The 20,750-nt window shown below is 45.1% G+C and overlaps 1 long non-coding RNA gene across 1 annotated transcript in view; it reads left to right on the plus strand.

The window, feature by feature from the left end:
* Positions 1-10,492: 10,492 nt before the first annotated feature.
* LOC309631463 overlaps positions 10,493-20,750 on the plus strand; it is a 75,887-nt gene continuing 65,629 nt past the window's right edge. The window contains exons 1-2 of the long non-coding RNA XR_014246267.1: positions 10,493-12,121; positions 12,727-12,793. This is a non-coding gene — a long non-coding RNA (uncharacterized lncRNA). The remainder of the gene's footprint in view (positions 12,122-12,726; positions 12,794-20,750) is intronic.

The following is a 20,750-nucleotide window of genomic DNA, read 5'->3' on the forward strand; positions in this document are numbered from 1 at the left end:
TGATTCCTCTCCTTCACATGAATTGAGTTCACTTTGTCTCTCCATCTGGAATCCATGAGTTCCGAGGGCTTTATTCCTGGAGTGGGGTGGAAGGACGGCTTTCTTGATGAGACCTGAGATTCTGGGTACAGGCAGTTTTCCCTCTGATGTAATGCTGCACACGCACACACATGCACACACACACAGGGGTACACATGCAAACACATTGAAATCCGATCTCGGACAAGCTCATTCCCACTTATGACTCATGCTTCCATTCAGATAGTATTAATTGGTCCCTGGAGAACATTACGGGGGATAAAATGGCAGGGATAATAAATGGGGGATGAGAGTGAGAACACTTTTTGAAAATAATAGTCACTAAGGGCCCAGGAAGCTGATGCCTGGTTTGGTTAGAGTGTAGTAGGTATTTATTCTAAGGCAATTTTGGGTTGATGCTCAGTCCTTTGTGGCAAATTCAGGAACATTTCTAATTACTTTAGTCGTAACCGTTGGGTGGAAACAGTCCATGCCTCTTCTTCTAGTGCTTATGTCTGAAATGACAAGGCCTGTGAAATTCCAATTTGGAGTCCTCCAGCATGCCATTATCAGCCTATAGACTATAGGAATAGATTTCAGGCAGTGGTTCTCAAACTTCATGTGTATCAGAATCACATGCCCAGAACATAATCATATGCCCCATATCCAATGGCATCAAAATCACCCTTGCATTTTTAGGAAGTTCCACAGATAATTCTGATCAATATAAAACATTGATAACAAATGAGGTTAAAGGACTTGCAGGAGAGCTTGTCACATCCCCTCAGGCCACCTGCCAAATGAATCAGAGAAGGTAGATCCGTCACTGATGAATACAGACTTGCAAGTAGCCACTGGCCGATGATTAAGAGACAGCAGGAGAAAAAAAAAAAAAAGACAGCAGGAGAAATGACCCAAAAGCCATTTCTGTCTGGCTTTCAGAAGGGGCTTCTCTCTGATTTATCTCTTGCAAAAGATTCACCGAACATGTACAATACAAACCTCCACACATAAAATTTCTTAGGGGCAACTGGTGAAGTACATTGCTCGGTAAGAGAGGAAAGTAAGAGGGGTGATAGGCAAGAAGGTGGCTTCAATTTGGAAAGTGAAGGAGAGCAAGTCTGAGTGGGGCAGAGAAGCCCAGACATTAGAGCTGAGCTGGAAAACTCTAGACGGCAGAAATCCACATGCCACCTTTATAACGCTGGCATGCCTGCGTATCACTGAGACTTACACAGCCAGCGCAATAGCCACAGCAACACGTGGCCACTGAGACCATGAAACACGGCCAGGTCAAATTGAGATGTGATGGAAGTGTAAAATCCACATCAGATTTTGAAGACTTATTACCAAATAATATAAAATATCTCGTTTTACCAAGTACACGTCAAAATGATGTTTTAGATATATCAGCTTAAATAAAATCTATTCTTAAAATATTCACCTGTTTCTTTTTTTAATGTGACTAATATAAAATTTTAAATTACCTATGTGGTTTGCATGTTTGCCTCCCATCATAGTTCTACTGCCCAGCACTAACCTATACCATTATTTAACTGAGTTTTTTTCCTTTACATTTGACTCCCTTTTTTTTACTTCAATAAACTTAGCCTTATCCCAGGCTAATACTAACGATGAAACCACAAGTTTGATGTGCCAGTTTTCTTCTAATAAGTGCTAAAATAAATACATAAAATAGCTCATCCACACACTACCTAAATTCCACTTGTGTTTTGCCAGTGGGACAGAAAGCCACATTTTGGGAAACACGGATCTACTGCAAACCCTTTGACACCCAGAGAGAGAGAAAATGACCCGTCCACAGTCACTAGTGTGGTCAGGGACAGAGGTAGCCCAGGGCTGTTTGATAAGCTCTGAGGGTGGGTGGAGCCCCCCAAACACTTGCAGGTCTGGACAGGAGAGTGTGTGACCGTCAGCAGAGAGGGACTGGTGTCTGGTCACGCTCTCTGGGTTTTCACTCCACTGGTGCCTTTCTTAAAGGGTCAGTAGGGAACGCAGCTTCTGCCTTTGAGTAATTGTGGAGGCAGGCAGAGCCCTGCCGTAACCCAATAAGCCACGCCAACCCCCGACTGCCCAGCCACCACCAGCCTCTTCCTCGACACCCCCCTGCACCAGCCCTGCTTCCGGGTGGCAGTTGCCATTGCCCACAGTTCAAGGTCCCTTTGGGTCACAGCCTGGCTCTGGCTGCCCTACCCCAGCTGCCCTTTCTGATCTCAGGAGAGGATCAAAGGACAGCCACCCTCCAGAGGGGCCCCTGCAAGCGCCTTACTTTGGCAAGAGGTAGGGACCCCCCAGGGAAGTGGAGGGGCCAGGCCAACGGCCCTTGACCTGCAACTTTTTATAGCTCACCCTAACCCAGCAGGTGCTAATGAACGCTGGTGAGGAGCCAGCCTGTGGGTGTGGGAGCCCTGCCATTTCCATCTAGTATCCTCCAACCTGAGGAGGAGGAGGTTTGGGGTCAGTCCCAGCAGCCAATACTCACCACAGATGCAAAGGCAGGGGACCCTGGCTTCTGCTCAAAGGAGCCTTCTAGAACACTCTTGACCCTTCAAAAATGGCACTGCCAGAGGTCTGAAACCACCTCTTCACAGACATCAGTGTATGCCCCCCGCCATCGTCTTGAGCAGCTTTCCTTTTCCTCATCTTCCTGCTGCTCCTCTCAGCGCCCCTAGCATCCAGATTCCTCACAGTTCCTATCTGCTCTTGGCCTTCTTCATAGTTTTAATGTGACTTCAACTTTTGACTCATTGGTCCAGAGTTAGAGCTGCCCATAGCCCCAGATGCGATCTCCTCTGCCCCAGAGCGGGCCTGAGGAGCGCCCATCCATCAGACCAGCTGCTGCCTCCACCACAGGCAGGAGACAGCCCCTCACACGGCCAGGCATGTAGCCCTCGGAAGAGAACCCGGGCAGCTGTGCCCACACACAGGGCTGGCGGGCCCGTCCCATCCCTCGGCAGACCATCTGAAGACCTAGCTGGGAAGCAACCCGCGTGGGAGACCTGGCCCCCAATCCCAGCCTGGCCTCCACACACTCATCCTTCCATGGGCACTAGAAGTTATGAGGCCACATAGAGTTAAAATGCTACTGAAATGAGAAACCAGCAAGGAATGCAAGCTGCCTTGTGTTTCACCTCCACAAACTCTAACAATAGCTGATAATCATTGAGCAATTACCATGCGCCAGGCCCTGCGCTTAGCAGTGCTTCATCTCATGCAGTCTTTACCACAACCTGAGGAAACAGATTCAGAGAGATTCAGTAATTTACCCAAGGTCACACAGCTTCTAGGTGGCAGCAGTTGGTATCCTTAAGCGGCTCCGTGGGCTGCCTCCTTCCAAGTTCCTGGTGAGAGCTGGCACAGCGGGGCTGAGGGGGGAAACACACTCAGTGCAGCTGCCCAGACGCCCCTCAAGGACAGACGCAGAGGGGCTGGCATGGACCAGCACAATGGGCTACTGGCCCAGGTGGCTTCTTCCCATTTGTCCTTCTTATCGCCACAGTGCCACACTCAGCAGAGGCCCCTCAAGGTCGCCCGCCGCACGCGCGTCCCCAGGGGTCTGGGACAGGCTTTCAGGGTCTGTGCAGTTGACAGCTTGAATCTGACAAGATCTGTGCTGAAGACAGAGCCCCATAACCAACTCGCAGCGAAGTGCCCGTGGCCCTCCCCGGGGGACCCCTGTGATGGATGGGCCTCTCTCTGAGGGTCCCGGGGGCCCACTGGGGGAGGGCTGAGGGCTTCAGGGCCTCACTCAAGCTGCCAAGAGGTCAACCACTGTTTTAATGACTATGCCGTGCCAGCCGCCTCTCACTTGCTCAGAATCTCAGCCCAGGACAATCTCGTCTCTGGCAAACTCCATGCTTCCCAGAGGGCTGGGCACACTCCTGTCCCAACATGCTCCTTTGTCCCGGCAGGATCACAGTGGCCAGGGCTGGATGGAGGCCCGCGGGGCTGCAGAGCTGAGACGGCCTCTCATCCTAGCCCAGCACTCTCCCTGTCTCCCTCCTAGTCCCAGAATCATGGAAACGACAAGGGGAGGGACCCACCATGCACCTAAAGGGAATCAGGAATTCACTCATTCATTCATTCATACATGCATTCATTCACAGATATTTACTGGGCCCCTACTCCATACCAGGCTCTGTGTAAGCACTGGGGACACAAGAGTGAGGAAAACAGACATCATCGCTGTCCCAGGGAGCAGACCATTTGGCAACAGTTTTAAACAAGGGCCCCCCTTGGGAATTCCCTGGTGATTCAATGGTTAGGACTCCACGCTTTCACTGCCAAGGGCACAGCTTCAATCCCTGGTCAGGGAACTAGGTTCCCACAAGCCACACAGTGTGGCCAGAAATAAATAAATAAAAATAATAAAACTAAATAAATAAGCAAGGACCCCCCCAGGAAGAAGTAAGCACTTCAGGACAGTTAGAGGCCATTGAGCCCAAATACAAAGGATAAGGGATGAGACAGGGCAACACCTGCCTGCAGTAGCCCTGTGTCTTGGTTTCCACTCCTTCTCAGGGTGTTTGCTGTACAGGGAAAATCTCCCAGATGAGAGGCTGTCCAAACCGGCTGTGCCTCAGAGCTACGCTGAGCGCATCTTAAATATACAGGTTCCTACAGTTACAAGATTACTGCTCCTAGAGATTCACCTCTGGAGGGATCAGATGGGGCCTAGGAATCTGTATTTGTAAAAATTGTTCTACATGAGACTAAGGCATATCCAGGTTTAAGAGACACTATCCTTAATTGTGAGTTTCTTATTTATCCAGATCTCTATAGGACTTAGATCGGCGGGGAAATGAATGAAAGAATAAATGAACGAATGACGTACAAACGAAAGCACGCCTGTTTGGAAGCTTGCATGTGGCTGTGGTTAAGAGCAGGAGCCCAGGCCCAGAGATCTGGGGAGCTGGTGTGGCCTCGAATCTATGGGTGAATTAGTGCTGCACGAAAGGTGTGCAGGATGGGAGCAGGAAGTGAGACCCCACGCCAGGCATTGGGCCCGGGCCGTGCTGCCCGGGAGACGTAGATGAGCTAAGAGTACACAGAGAGCTGATGATTCAGGGGAAGTGGAGTCCACAGGCCATAGACATGGTCGTGACATCTCAGGCAGCCCATCTGTGACAGGCAATACAGAGATGGAGGCGGGCAGACAGCGTGGGATGGCCCTGCACCCTGAAACACCCACAGTCACTGCCTTGCATTCATCAGTTACTAATTTTACACACACTGGGTGGAAGCCTGCCATGGGCCAGGCAAGCCACCAGCACTGAGAAAGCAGGGACTGACCCAGCCTCTGGCCTCAGGGATGCCTGAGGCTGGCAGGGGAGGCAAGCATGGAAAGAGACAGAGGTGACAGAGGTAAGGATAGGAAGCCTCTGGACATCCTGGCTGAGGACACAGCCGCATACCCAGGGAAGAATGAATCCTGGAAATACCAAAAGCTAAAGAGAAAATAGTGACCCCAGGTTTAGGGTAAAATGTGTTGTGTAGGGCTCAGGTGGGGAGCAATGTGGAAGGGTCCAGTTCCTACTACTTACTTGCTCTGTGACCTCAGACAAGTTACTTAGCCTCTCTGAGCCTCAGTTTCCTAATCCATGAAACGGGAATAATAACACTACTAATCTCATAAGATTATTGTATTGACAAAATGAGAAATCAGGTGTGAGAACACTGAGCACACAGTCGGCACTTAATAAAACGTAATAAGGGCAACCATTAATGGAGCCATTTTCATACAATTCTCATAAATACAATACAATCTGAAGGAGCTGCTCCTAGGCCCAGTCTGATAAGGAAACAGACTCAAAGAAATGAAGTTTCATATAGCAGATAAATGGTGAATCCAGAACGTGAACCTAGGCCGGTCTCATTCCAGAGGCTCTAGTATTACGCTAAGCTGTATGCAAATATATTTTTGAAAGGGAAGATGTTTAAAAATCATAATAATTATCATAACAATTAAAAGTGGAAGTTAATTGGAATTTCACATTGGATTAAGAAAACTGGACTGTATTTATCCAGCAGGATGCTAATAATAGCTTCCTTTTTTTGAGTACTTACTTGGTGCCAGGCACTGTACAAAGCACTCTTAGAAATCCATAAAAACAACTGTTTTACAGACAAAGCAAGTGAGACTTAAAAAGATTAAATACCTAGCCTGAGGTCATTCCGTAACTAAGAATGGCTGAGTGAAGATTTGAACCCAGGACTCTGAGTCCTTACGCCCTTAACAAGGCTGCTGTACTATAGATTCCCACAAGGGAGCACTCAGCAGAACATCCAGAAGATAAGACTTCCTAGACTCCGAGACACATGAGGTATTTCTCAGGGGATGTCCTCACTGACGTTGGAATTGTTAGGGGAAACACTGACTGAAATCGCTCACCCTGGCCTGGCAAGATAGTAGCCACTTGCACGAGTTATCTTACAACAGGAGGTCCTGGTAAGGAACACAGAACTAACAAGCTACCACCAACCAGAAGAATTCAGTAAAGGTCAAAAGGAGAGAGGAGATTCCAGTCCATGTGTCCTCCCAGAATCCTTCTCGCTGGATTCCATCTTGGTTGAGTGATGTGCGTGCCACCAGGAAGGACCCTGAGCCAGAATGATTGGCCAGAGACAACCCGGAAAATAACCCCATCACCATAAAACCTGAGACTGCGAGCCACGTGGCAGAACAGTCCTCCTGGGTTCCCTTACCCTGCTGCTCTCTGACCGGGCGCCCCTTCCCAATAAAGTCTCTTGCTTTGTCAGCATGTGTGTCTCCTCGGACAATTCATTTCCGAGTGTTAGACAAGAGCCCACTCTCAGGCCCTGGAAGGGGTCCCCCTTCCTGAAACAGAATCAGACCTGGTCTGGGGGGCTGGAGGGGAGAAGGAAGAAGCACAGGGGGACAGAGCAGGGGCCAGCCCAGGGTGAGCTGCTACCTTCCTTGCAGGCACTGGGGAAACACTTAAGGCCAACATCTGTAAGGGCAGCAGGGGTAGGGTGCGGAAGGGCACCTTCCCGCATGGAAGCAGGAATTAAGGAGACTCTAGAATAATCTCCAGTTATGCCCCAGACGTCTGCCTGCCCCTTTCTCGTGGCCTTGATAACTTTGTGATGGTCTCATCTGCTTTGGATAGTTTCCCTAGCACCTTCAGTCACATCTGAATCTTTAGTCTGTCTGGGTGAAAGTCTATTTTTTATGGTGTGGTTTTGTTGCTTTTGTCAAGTAAAAATGAAAGACCAGCGTTCCAAACCCACCCTGGCCTTGGAAGCCCAATGACGTTGGATGGGTCCCTTCCCTCCTCCGTCTTAACTCTCCCATCCACCAGTGACGTCCATCCTCCTGACCTCATGGGTGGCTGCAGAGGAGAAACGAGGTCATTTAAAGGATTACACAGAAACAAGGGGGTTTTTGTGGTTTGGGATTTTACTGGGTTTTTTCTTGTTTTAAGTCATGACCCTAAGCCCTGTCGCCTCTCTTCCCTTGGGCTCAGGGAAGCACTTGATTTTGACTGAGGAATATAAAGGGCTGAGTTGTTGAGCGAGCCCACCTCATGCACGCAGAATTACACAACGGGCCAGACTTCCACCATCATCACCCAGAGAAAAGGCAGTGAAGAGAGGACTCAGACAGGAGGGGATTTCCTCACTCTTGTGCCAAGGTTGGCACAAATGCCAGAGGCCCAGACATTTTCCCAGCCCCAGGGGTCCCTTGGCCTGGGGTAAGGTAGAGTGAGGGAGGATTTGGCCTCGGCCCCTCATGCCCCTGGGAAGCAGAGCGGTCCAGGCCCTTCCTCTGAAAATGGAGCCTTTGTGAGTCCAACTACGGCCTCAGGAGACACCAACGGAACTGCCCACAGTGACATTCCGACCCTTCACAACCGCCATGTCCAACCGATCCCTTGTTCAGCGAAGTTTTCACACGGAGGAGCAGAATGTCAAGTCTCAAGGGCTGGTTTCCATGTTTTTATAGATTCCCCAGCCTTCCTCCACCCCTCCTCCGCTGCTCCCTGCCAAAAGTTGCCATTGCCTTTAGGGCAGAATAAATCTCCTCTCTCCCATTATCTTAAATTCCCTGAATCCATCCATCTGCCTTAACCAAAAAAGAAATAAGGTAAGTCTGGTACAGCTCAGGCCAGCAAAGCTCCTCTCCCCAGAGGGCCTGAAAGCTGTGTAAGTGATATATCATAAATATTCTATTCCTAGATATAAATGTCTTGGGGCTTTCATCCCCTTCCTCCCAAGTCAGGCCATTCCGTGGAAAGAAAGGTTAAATGAAGTGAACTTTTCAGGGACTAAAACGTTTCTCTTTCTTTGGCAAAAATAAGGAAATCTGCATTTAGTAGCATTTTTGCGAGCCTGACAAGAGGCATTTCATCAGAGCTGACCCCTTTGAAGAGGAGAGGAAACGGGAGACCAGTGAACCCAAGACTGGGAAAGGAGGCATGGGGGAGGCACCAGGAGGATGGCTAAGCCTGTCACCCCTGAAGCAGCCTTGTTCTGAGAGCTGGACCCCTGGGGCTTGGGACCCACATGGGGCTCAGGAGCTCTTGTTTAGGGAGATAAAACCGCTCTTGAATTGGTGGGGATGGAGGTGGGGAAGGTGACCTCCACCCCCATCACCACATCCACACGAGGGAGAGAAAGTCCCAAAGTCTGAAAAACAAAAACTCATAAATAAGGAAGTATCTGAAGCTGAGAAAACCAGCAGACACCTGACAGCTTTCCTTACGCAAATCTCTGTTAGGATACCAAAACAAATGACTAAAGCCGGCATCACTGATGAAGAAGTTGACCCCTGGTTTCTACAGTCGGATGACTTGAGTCAGAGACTTTAAAAACAGGAAGCACCAGATGTAATATCAAATGACCCAGACAGTGAAAAGCGAGGCAGAAAGCTAAATTGGAAGACAGGAAGTCACAATCATGCCACAAACAATACAGATATTTGTCTGAGATATGTTTGGCATGGTGCCCTATCACAGCCAGAAAATGGAAAAGTGCAGCCAAGATGAGGGTGCTTATCAGACACAAGGCCGCTAGGAGTGGCCAACCTGATACCCTCTCCCAAAAAACCTCATCTCTGCCGTTGAGTAAACCTTCAGAGGTTATATTGCTGGGTTGAAAGTGCAACTTGCAGGCCTAAGGCCAGATACCATTACTAAGCCCTGCTCTAGTCTCCCCCAGACTCCTTCCTTGCTCAAGGTAAGAGAAGCGGGCATCTATCATTTCTGGCAACTGTCATTCCTCCTCCAGGTAACAACAGCAAGGTCACTTTGGTCACCCCTCCCCGACTCTCAGCCTCCCTTCAACTGGCTTGCGTGGAGCCCACCCCTCCCGAGCTGCTAGAGTCTGGGGTGGTCCCACGATGCTAACAGCAACACCAATCCCTAGCCACAGTGACCCCCTCTGAGCCCATGAACATGAGCCCTGGGATTCTGTAGGAACTCTTGGAAAATAGAAGCTCTTTATCAAGTAGAATTACTAATCTGATAGCATAAAACCTAACTGTTGCCAAAAGCCACTACATGGATAGAATCTGCTGGAGAATCAAAGCCAACACAGAGGAAAGCAGTGCAATTAATACAGAGGAAAAAAAAAAAAAGACTTGTCTTTATGACATAATTATGAACTCTTGGATCCACCCTTACTTGAAGTTAGACCAGTCTCCTGGAGTTTTTAGCTATGAGAGCAATAAAGTCCTCTTTTGCTGGTTTCAGTGGTGGAGATGTGTCACTTGCAGCTGAAGGGTGTTAATACAGTGAGCAAAGGGTTTAGTCTCTGGTCTCTGCGAGGTATGCAGAGGGACCCTCTCTATTCTTCTAGTTCTTGGTAGTAGCAGTCTGCAACCATATTGGCTATGAGACCTTAGCAAAGCTTCTTTGTCTCTCTGAATCTTTCCTCCTCTGAAATGAGGAAGTTGGACAAAGAGAGTTCTAGGATCCAGGCACACACTAAAACTTTGATTTCAGAACTTTGTAATATTCTCTGAAATGTTTCAGATCCCTGAAAGCACTACCCAGATACACAGGACACACTTGACTTTCCAATTCAGCAGATGATTTCTACAACTTTTCTACATAACCCAGAGGGTCAACATTTGCCTGAGGATTTTTCAGTGTTACAAAATACAAATAGAAAGAAGTGTAAGTTCTCTGGAAAATCTTGGTTCAGGAAAGTTCTGCAACTAAATGTTCCCTTTGACTCTCTTCTCTATGTCTAGGTGGCCAATAGCCACAGGTATTAGAGATGTGAAAGTACCACCTCCCTGCCACCCAAGATTGCTGTGATCCCTGGATGGGTGGCAGGCTGCTGGTATACCAGAGATATGTGAAGATACAGTCATCAGGAAAATTTAAGTTTATAAATTTAACTGTACATATTTTGGATGATCTAGAATGTGGCCTGTATCATCCAAGATTATTTAGACTGTAAGTGACAGACAGACCAGTTCAAAATGGCTCAAACAAACAAAAAAATAACTTATTTGGCTCATATAACTGAAATGAAAAGAAACCTATATTATGTCTTCAGGAACAGTTGGATCCAGGTGCTCAACTGATATCTTCAGGAATATGCCCCTCTCTTTCTCTCAGTTTTACTTTATTCTCTGGGCAAGTTCTTCTCATCTCTTCCCTTAGATTTCTACCAGTTTTTCCAAGCTTATACCCATTTACCAAGATAGCAACCTCAGGAGAAAGTAAGCACCTCTTTGCCAATAGTGACATTGAAAGCCCAAGGACTAATACCCATCAGTTCAGCTTGACTTATATGTGTCCATCTCTGCAACAAGCACTATGATGCCCATTGGCCAAGTCTAGAACACATACCACACGCGCACGCACACACGTAGGACTCAGGAGGGGGAGTCTGCCTCATGTGGCCCACATGGGCTAAGACTGAGAGAGGGATGCTGACCCAAAGGGAAACTAGAATGCTACCTCTAGAGGAAAAGGAAATGTATGCATGGAAAACAACCGACAGACACTACCCAGCTTTGGGTCCAAATGCAAAGGGCCCGACCCTGGGGTACAACAAGTTTCTAGAACTAAAAGGGGAGGGAGTCATTCTTTTCCGCCTACAGAGGGCCTCTCTCCCTGAAAGGAGGACAGCGTGGAATAGGGAAGAGGACACAGGAGTGCAGTTCCATGGGCCAGGAATGGAAGCTTAGCTTGTCTGTGGAAAGGATTTGCCATCCTCTATGGGAAGGACCTGGTCCCAGGGAGGCAGCTGATGTTAAGGCTGTGCCCTGAGCCAAACAGTGACAGGTACAGGGCTGTAGGTGCCCCCTTTCTTCTCTCTTAGGCCCCTCTTCCATACCTTCTTCTCTGGGACCCACACACCAATAATAACAACCCCAGATCACAGGCTACCCGATCTGCCATCATCATCTGTCTGGTTCACCAGCACATGTGGCCCCAGGGCCAGTCACTGCAGGGGTACCTGCTGCTGAACATCCTGAAAGAGCACTGGTGTTGAGTGCCTTTCCTTCCATCACATCCACATCACACAATTGCACTGATAGTCCAGCTGGAGCACGGTGAAGACCTGCTGGCAAAAGACAATAGGGCTGGACCAAGCCTCTGTGTGCACCTGACTCGCCCTGAGTCATATCCCCTGGGGACCACCTCAGTGCACCATTGTTATCAATTAAAAAGAGTCACGTATGTTCCCAACATTTGAACGTCAGAGTGGCAGCTGAGTTTGAGGATGTTGTTCTTTGCTTTGGAATATAATTCTCCACTTAAGACGTCCACTGATAACAGCACAAAAATAATATCCCTTCCGAAGGCAGTTACATTTTAATTAACAATAAGTTAAGCTACAGCATCCAAAAGAATAACGAAGGTTCTAAAGAGTGTGTGGTATTTCATTTGCTTTGCCAGTTCTCTTTTAGCAATTCTGGTCACTCCAAATCTTCTTCAAGGACGAGGTCTTAAGTTTGTCTGAGAAAAAAAATCATCCTGGTCCCTTCAGATCTTTTACTGCCTTCTTCTTCAGAGGGTGGAATAGCCTGACCATCACTCCCATCCCTCACTTTCACATGAGAATCTCTGGCTGGTAACGGTGGTAAATGCTAACAGAAGAGGTAACTAAATGTCATTGTGTTTATATCTATGTGTGTCTTCTGCAATATAAGATAAACTAATCTTCTCACCAAGCTTAGGAGGCTAATGAACAAAAATTATAGTTGAGTAACCTGCCAACGTAAATATTTCACAAAAGCTAAGTGACACTAAATAGAGCCGAATTGTGAGACTGGAGTGGGACTTCCCTGAAGTATTCTCAAGCTCGACCCCTTAAAGGAATAATTTCTTGTTGTTTTTAATATCTGGCTTGTCAAACTTACTACGATTTTACCATGTTGATGAAATGAGTATTAATATTAATTTGCATATAGCAGCTAATTTTTAGGCTCATGCAATGTGCTGGGCACTGTGTTAAATATTTACATGTATATAAAATAGATTATCAACAAGGACCTCCTGTATAGCACAGGGAACTCTACTCAATACTCTGTAATAACCTATATGGGAAAAGAATCTGAAAAATAATAGATACATGTACATGTATAACTGGATCACTTTGCTGTACACCTGAAACTAATACAACATTGTAAAACAATTATATTCCAATATAAAATAAAATAATTTTTAATAAATATTTTACATGGATTATCTCTTTTATCCTCAGAGCAATTCTATGAGAAGAAGCTATCACCATCCTGATTTTACAGATGGGGAAACTGAGTCTCAAACAGGTAACACAAATTGGGACCGGGAATCAAACCCAGGCAGCATCACCCAGAGCCCGTGTCCTTAACCATTTTCAGGCTGCATTACATGAGCCCTTCCCTGAGAGTGATAATAGCTCCCTACCACCTCCCACTTCAAGGCTATGCCACTGTTCTGTTCTCACAGCCCTCCCACACCTCATCCACCCCCAGCTCTCCAGCCTAACGCCCCAGTCTTCCTCACTTAGCACTTTATTCTAGATACACATTTTCTTCCCCCTTCCCACCTGTTATTCACTTCCTTGCTACCCCCTAAAGCTAATCACATGGGCTGACCTTACTTCCACGCCTTTCTGCAAGCTGTTTCCTTCCCTGGAAGGCTGCCTCCTCTTCTCCACTGATGGAGACCTCGAAATCTCATCTCAAAACACCACGTTCTTTGTTCTCTTTTTTTTTTTTTTTTTTTTGCCACACCGTGAGATACGCGGGATCTTAGTTCCCCGACCAGGGATCGAAACTGGACCGCCAGGGAAGTCCCTTAAAACACCACATTCTTTTTTTTTTTTTAACATCTTACTGGAGTATAATTGCTTTACAATGTTGTGTTAGTTTCTGCTGTAACACAAAGTAAATCAGCTGTATGTATACTTATACCCCCATATCCCTTCCCTCTTGCGTCTCCCTACCCCCCTCCCTATCCCACCCCCCTAGGAGGGTCACACAGCACAGATCTGATCTCCCTGTTCTACGCGGCTGCTTCCCACTAGCCATCTATTTTACATTTGGTAGTGTATATATGTCAATGCTACTCTCTCACTTCGTCCCAGCTTACCCTTCCCCCTCCCCGTGTCCTCAAGTCCATTCTCTACATCTTCATTTTTATTCCTGTCCTGCCCCTAGGTTCATCAGAACCTTTTTTTTTTAGATTCCATATATATGTGTTAGCATACGGTATTTGTTTTTCTCTTTCTGACTTACTTCACTCTGTATGACAGACTCTAGGTCCATCCACCTCACTACAAATAACTCAATTTCGTTTCCTTTTATGGCTGAGTAATATTCCATTGTGTATATGTGCCACATCTTCTTTATCCATTCATCTGTTGATGGACACTTAGGTTGATGCCATGTCCTGGCTATTGTAAATAGTGCTGCAATGAACATTGTGGTACATGTCTCTTTCTGAATTATGGTTTTCTCAGGGTATATGCCCAGTAGTGGGATTGCTGGGTCATATGGTAGTTCTATTTTTAGCTTTTTAAGGAACCTCCATACTGTTCTCCATAGTGGCTGTAACAGTTTACATTCCCACCAACAGTGCAAGAGGGTTCCCTTTTCTCCACACCCTCTCCAGCATTTATTGTTTGTAGATTTTCTGATGAGGGCCATTCTGACCGGTGTGAGGTGATTCCTCATTGTTGTTTTGATTTCCATTTCTCTGATGATTAGTGATGTTGAGCATCCTTTCATGTGTTTGTTGGCAATCTGTATATCGTCTCTGGAGAAATGTCTATTTAGGTCTTCTGCCCATTTTTGGATTGGGTTGTTTGGTTTTTTTTGATATTGAGCTGCATGAGCTGCTTGTATATTTTGGAGATTAATCCTTTGTCAGTTGCTTCATTTGAAAATATTTTCTCCCATTCTGAGGGTTATCTTTTCATCTTGTTTATGGTTTCCTTTGCTGTGCAAAAGCTTTGAAGTTTCATTAGGTCCCATTTGTTTATTTTTGTTTTTATTTCCATTTCTCTAGGAGGTGGGTCAAAAAGGATCTTGTTGTGATTTATGTCATAGAGTGTTCTACCTATGTTTTCCTCTAAGAGTTTGATAGTGTCTGGCCTTACACTTAGGTCTTTAATCCATTTTGAGTTTATTTTTGTGTATGGTGTTAGGGAGTGTTCTAATTTCATTCTTTTACATGTAGCTGTCCAGTTTTCCCAGCACCACTTATTGAAGAGGCTGTCTTTTCTCCATTGTATACTCTTGCCTCCTTTATCAAAGATAAGGTGACCATATGTGCATGGGTTTATTTCTGGGCTTTCTATCCTGTTCCATTGATCTATATTTCTGTTTTTGTGCCATTACCATCCTGTCTTGATTACTGTAGCTTTGTAGTATAGTCTGAAGTCAGGGAGCCTGATTCCTCCAGCTCCGTTTTTCTTGCTCAAGATTGCTTTGGCTATTTGGAGTCTTTTGTGTTTCCATACAAATTGTGAAATTTTTTGTTCTAGTTGTGTGAAAAACGCCATTGACAGTTTGATAGGGATTGCATTGAATATGTAGATTGCTTTGGGTAGTATAGTCATTTTCACGATGTTGATTCTTCCAATCCAAGAACATGGTATATCTCTCCATCTGTTTGTATCATCTTTAATTTCTTTCATCAGTGTCTTATAGTTTTCTGCATACAGGTCTTTTGTCTCCCTAGGTAGGTTTATTCCTAGGTATTTTATTCTTTTTGTTGCAGTGGTAAATGGGACTGTTTCCTTAATTGTACTTTCAGATTTTTCATCATTAGTGTATAGGAATGCAAGAGATTTCTGTGCATTAATTTTGTATCCTGCTACTTTACCAAATTCATTGATTAGCTCTAGTAGTTTTCTGGTAGCATCTTTAGGATTCTCTATGTATAGTATCGTCATCTGCAAACAGTGACAGTTTTACTTCTTCTTTTCCGATTTGGACTCCTTTTATTTCTTTTTCTTCTCTGATTGTTGTGGCTAAGACTTCCAAAACTATGTTGAATAATAGCGGTGAGAGTGGGCAACCTTGTCTTGTTCCTGATCTTAGAGGAAATGGTTTCAGTTTTTCACCATTGAGAATGATGTTGGCTGTGAGTTTGTCATATATGGCCTTTATTATGTTGAGGTAGGTTCCCTCTATGCCTACTTTCTGGAAAGTTTTTATCATAAATAGGTGTTGAAATTTGTCAAAAGCTTTTTCTGCATCTATTGAGATTATCGTATGGTTTTTATTCTTCAATTTGTTAATATGGTGTATCACATTGATTGATTTGCTTATATTGAAGAATCCTTGCATTCCTGGGATAAACCCCACTTGGTCATGGAAAACACCACATTCTTATATAGCCTTTCCAATCTCTCTCCCTCCTAGAAATGCCCATGGCCCATTTGGGGTTTTTTTTTTTTACCATTTATTTGAAGTTTAAACACTGCCTTGTGATGTTGATTAGCTGCTGAAGCTTACAAATCACTAGCCCAACTACTAGATCAGCCTCCTAGAAGGCGTGAACCACATCCTGGCTCCTTTGACTCACCTTCCCATCTAGCACAGAACCGGGCCCACTCCTCAACTCAGCCCTCAATGAAGTCACAGGCTGGGGTCAAGAACCTGAGTGCCTTCTAACTGCTGGGATATTTCGTATATGAAACATTCAATACAGGTTTTGATTTGTGCTTGATTATCATGACACAGCTCAAATCAATCCCTGGAAGGGAACAGCCCACAATAGACTCAATCCTCAGCTCTGCTACCCACGTGGCCACCTGTCACAAGGATGTGGGCCAGTTTGTGGGTGACTGTGAGGAAGAGTCAGCTTCCCTGCATGTCAGAAGCTCAGGCAGAGGATATGCTGCAATAGCCTTTAGCGTGGACATTTGTTCAACACTCTCCTCTCCTCTCTGATCCTAAGTGCTCAAAGAAAAAAAAGAGAAAACTATTTTTTTTTTAATTTTTCTGATTCTCTAAGTAACATCTCTTCATGGTTTTTTAAAAAAAAGAAAAAGAAAACATGAAAAATGTGGTGCTCCAAGGACAATGGTGCTTCAAGGACAATGGTGCTTCAAGGACAAAGGACTACTCTGCCTGAAAAAGTTTCGGGGTTACACCCCTTACCGGACTCTTAATCGCACTCCCCTCCATGTTGAGATGGTTATGAAATTCCTGAGCCCACCTGAGCGACGCCCACCTGGGCAACGGAACCTGTCCCAAAGAAGGAAAGGCATCTGGTCTGTCCCACTCCCACCCTACAGAAGGAAGATATATGTGCCTCAACCAATCAGTAAATGAAATTTTCACCTCAGACCATTCCTTTGTTTTCTGGCTATAAAAACTGATCAATAGCACATGTTCAGGCTCAACTCTCCCAGACTCCTAGGAAGTCGGCCCGCTGTTCTGGCAGCGACCCTTTCCTCTAATAAATTCTATCTTCTTTACATTCTGCCTTATGTCTGGAAATTCTTTTCCAGCCCGCATTCAGACCACAACAAAAAATTATGATGAATAACATATTACCCATTATCTTACCATTGTTATCTTTCTGGTATATTTCCTTCCAGTCTTTTTTTTTTTTTTTGGCTACCAGCCTGCCACTTGCTAAACAATGGAATGACAACAGTAAAGACCCAACCCAGCCCTCTAGTCTCCTGCAGATGAGCAAGAGAGAGATGCAGGACAACAGTGACGGGTCACACGGTATGAAGACCAGGACTGTACAAAGGACAAGGCCATGGAACTTTCCACCTAGAGGGAGAAGAAAGGGCAAAGATGGAGAAAGAACTCTGAAAGGGCCTGCATTTTGTTCCCTCCAGAACAGTTACTGAGATCCTGCTGTGTGTCAGGGTGGTGGGGAACTGAGAAGACCCAGAGGCAGGAAATGACTTGTTCAAGGTCACTCAGCTAGTTAGCTATTTCCACAATACTTACCAGAACACATGTTCTGAAGCCACAAGATCCTAAAGAAGACTTCATGCAAATAAACCCATAAATCACGTATATATGTGTGTGTGCGTGTGTGTGCTATATATTTTTTATATTATTATATTATTTACATATTATTTATAAACATATATGTATTTCACACACACACACACATAAATATATGCTTTATCAAATTCTGTGTTAATACACACAAAATAAACTGCCTTAATTGAAGCCTCAAACTATGTGAATAGAGGACCATCCAGGAAAATCTGGGGCACACGGTTTGGTCACAATCATTACATCACAGTTTTTTCTCAACCCAGCACGGATTTCCTAAAACAGCCTTGCATTCCAGCAGGATATAAAACCCTGTTGAGGATGCCCCACTCCGGAATCAAAGAGTAAGAGTGGCTGGAAACAGATCTCGTTGACTTTACCCTCTAAGTGAAATGGGATGCAAAACTAAACAGTGTCATTAGGGAGACAGAACTTCATTTCCCTCAAACAGTCCTTTCAACCTAGAAAGCAAAAGGGCCTGGGCCATTAGCAAGCAGAACTATTTCTTGCTATTTTGCATTTCCTTCCTCGAAACTACCTTTAATAGTTTGAGCCATGAAGGCTCTAGGCAAGGGAGGAGGAAGAAGGCAAACTAAAAGTAATTTGAAAATTAAATAACAGAAAGGAAGCCCAGGCAGAAACCTCCGCAGCCCCAGAATTTGACGTACTTTGAGTCCAGGGCTCACTCCATCCTTACAAAAGGAGTGGAGAGAGCTGGGCTCTGTTCCGCCTGATTAATTCCACATTGTTCAGCAAAGGTCTATCCAAATGGTTAGAACAACAACTAGATGATAATCACAAAGCCCTCCGCAAGCTGTTAAAAATGAATTTGTCTGATACATTCGCAGCGTCTACTGAGCAACATCAAAGGAGCTCAAAACACAGTGGACTTTGTTGAGTAACCGGTTTTAAGTAGGGTAAAAAAAATGAACATTTTTCTGCCTGCAAACTCTAAAAGCCCAACTTGTGTTCTCAGAGTCCAGAAGAATAAATCACTCCAGCAAAGAAATAATAATAATGAAGACATATGGTGCGGCTCCCAAAAACCCATCATGCACCCACCATTAATACATAGCAGATCGTTCATCACAACATCATCTTTTCATTACTTTCTTATAGGGACAAACTCAAATGGATTTTCTTTCTCCCTTTCTCTTTGCAAGAATACTTTCTTAAGAAACCATCTAAGGTATTACAATGGGCAGCACTAGAGGATAACCTGGCAGCAGGATTCCCAACTCAGTGAGAGCTCTTTCCAACCTTTGGAGCCGAGGAAGCGGGGCATTTGGCTGGTTTTCACAGCAGGATCCCAGCATCCCTCCAACTCGCTGATCTTCCTGCTTTGCTTTATTGCATGTGCTGCTATTTTCCACACATCACTGGCTCCAAACTTGCTTCTCTCCAGACCCCTTTCATCTCATTCACAATCTCTATTACTTTCTGACTCTGTTTTCTTTCCTTCCTTGCCTTCATTAATTCAGCAAACATGGCTGAAGCACCTACTCTTGCAAAACACAGCATCACTTTCTCTCTCTGTCACACTCCCATACCCATTTTCCTCCCTGAGCAAAGCTTCCCTCGATTCTCCATACATTCTGTGTGCATAGGAAGGAGGTGCATACGTTATCATGAAATATTTCAGACTTACCTAAAAACTGTAAACAGTAATATAACAAAACACTTGTGTACCGACTGCCCACCTTAAGGGATAAGACATCAATATAACTGATATCTTATGTATCCCCCTTCCTCCCTGGTGACATTCCCCCTCCCCACTTACCCACAGATAATCACTAAACTAAACAAGGTTTTTCTTATTCCCATGAATTTTTAAACATCTTTACAACGTATGTAAATATCCAAACATAATATATAGCGTTGTTTTACATTTTCTTGACCTTTATATTCATGGTTTTGTACCACATATTTTCTTCAGCGTGCTCCTTGGCTCAGCATTGTAAAGTTGAACATCATTCATGTGAATACTTTAGCTCTAGTTATTCTTTTGTCATCACTGTCTATTATTCCATTGCATCAATGCAGCCCAATTCACTTATCCAGTCTCCTCCTGATGGACATTTAAGTTAATCCCAATGTTTTTGTGTGAACATTCTGGCATACGGCTCCTTGCACACATTCCCAATATCCTCTTGATCTTCACCTGCACGTTGAATATCAGAGGAATTGCTATTCCTTAACGTTGCCAATGAGACACCTTCCAACGCAGCCGTATTTGCCTCAGCCTGAACTCTGGCCCTTTTCCATCTTATCCGTGACTTAAAAGGACATGGCCGGGTGACTTTGATCAGTGAGGCCGAAAAGACAGACCCCAGTAGATGCCATCCCCAGGCTCCCTGGTCTTTGGCTCTGCCTCTCATCAACATGCCGTGGAGCTGGGGAGGTGGCATTCCCATGCTGGGAACCTCGGCACAGAATCAAGTCGCTGCTACTGGGTTTTATGTGGCACATCCGACCCGCTGTTTGTTGCCTTACGCAAAGGAGTTGATGCTCTCCTGAGAAATTAATTTGGATTTCCATTCCACTTCAAATTGTGAAACAAGAATGAACACATCTCAGCCTGGGTGGTCTGTTTCCCTCGCTGTTTCTCCTAATCCCCTTCCCCACAGTTGGGCTAAAAGCACCATTATCCACTCCTCATAAGGGTCTGGGATGCCCTGTCCTGGGCTTGTTCTGTTCCCTTGCTTTGCTTTATTTCCTGTGTCATCTCTTTTGTCTGTGCTTCCAGATGTTATTAAATAATCCTCTAGATATGCCTTTAGGATTTGCTGTAAAGACACTTGAGATAAAATATCTGTCAGAACCAAGCTGGTAAGAATAAATGGGAAATGTTTGGTATGAGAGTCGGGACCTTCCCTCCAGCAACAATTACACCAGGACAAATCAGTTTTGACTGAAGACAGAGCCTCTTCCAGAGTCTCCTTTATCAAGAAATTAACATCTTCCCCTTATTTCCTGAAAGTTAAATCTCCTTTTTCTCATTTGCCTGAATACTGAGGGTTTTCTAAATTACTTTATAAGATGCATGTGGGGAGTCTGAATAAAACCATAATACAAATAAGGATATTTGAGAAATAAGGATATTGAGAAAGAATACCCAACTAATAACGAGGAGCAAGGAATTGTTAATACCTATAATCATTGGCATTCCATGCACAGAAGACAAAGTTCTTTACAAGGAATGGTACAACCAGGAACAACATAAGGAACTATGCATAGCAAAGACCATACAACTGAAATATATATTTCC

Source organism: Balaenoptera borealis (assembly GCF_965194805.1).
Source record: "Balaenoptera borealis genome assembly, chromosome: 6".
NCBI classification, from domain to species: Eukaryota; Metazoa; Chordata; class Mammalia; order Artiodactyla; family Balaenopteridae; genus Balaenoptera; species Balaenoptera borealis.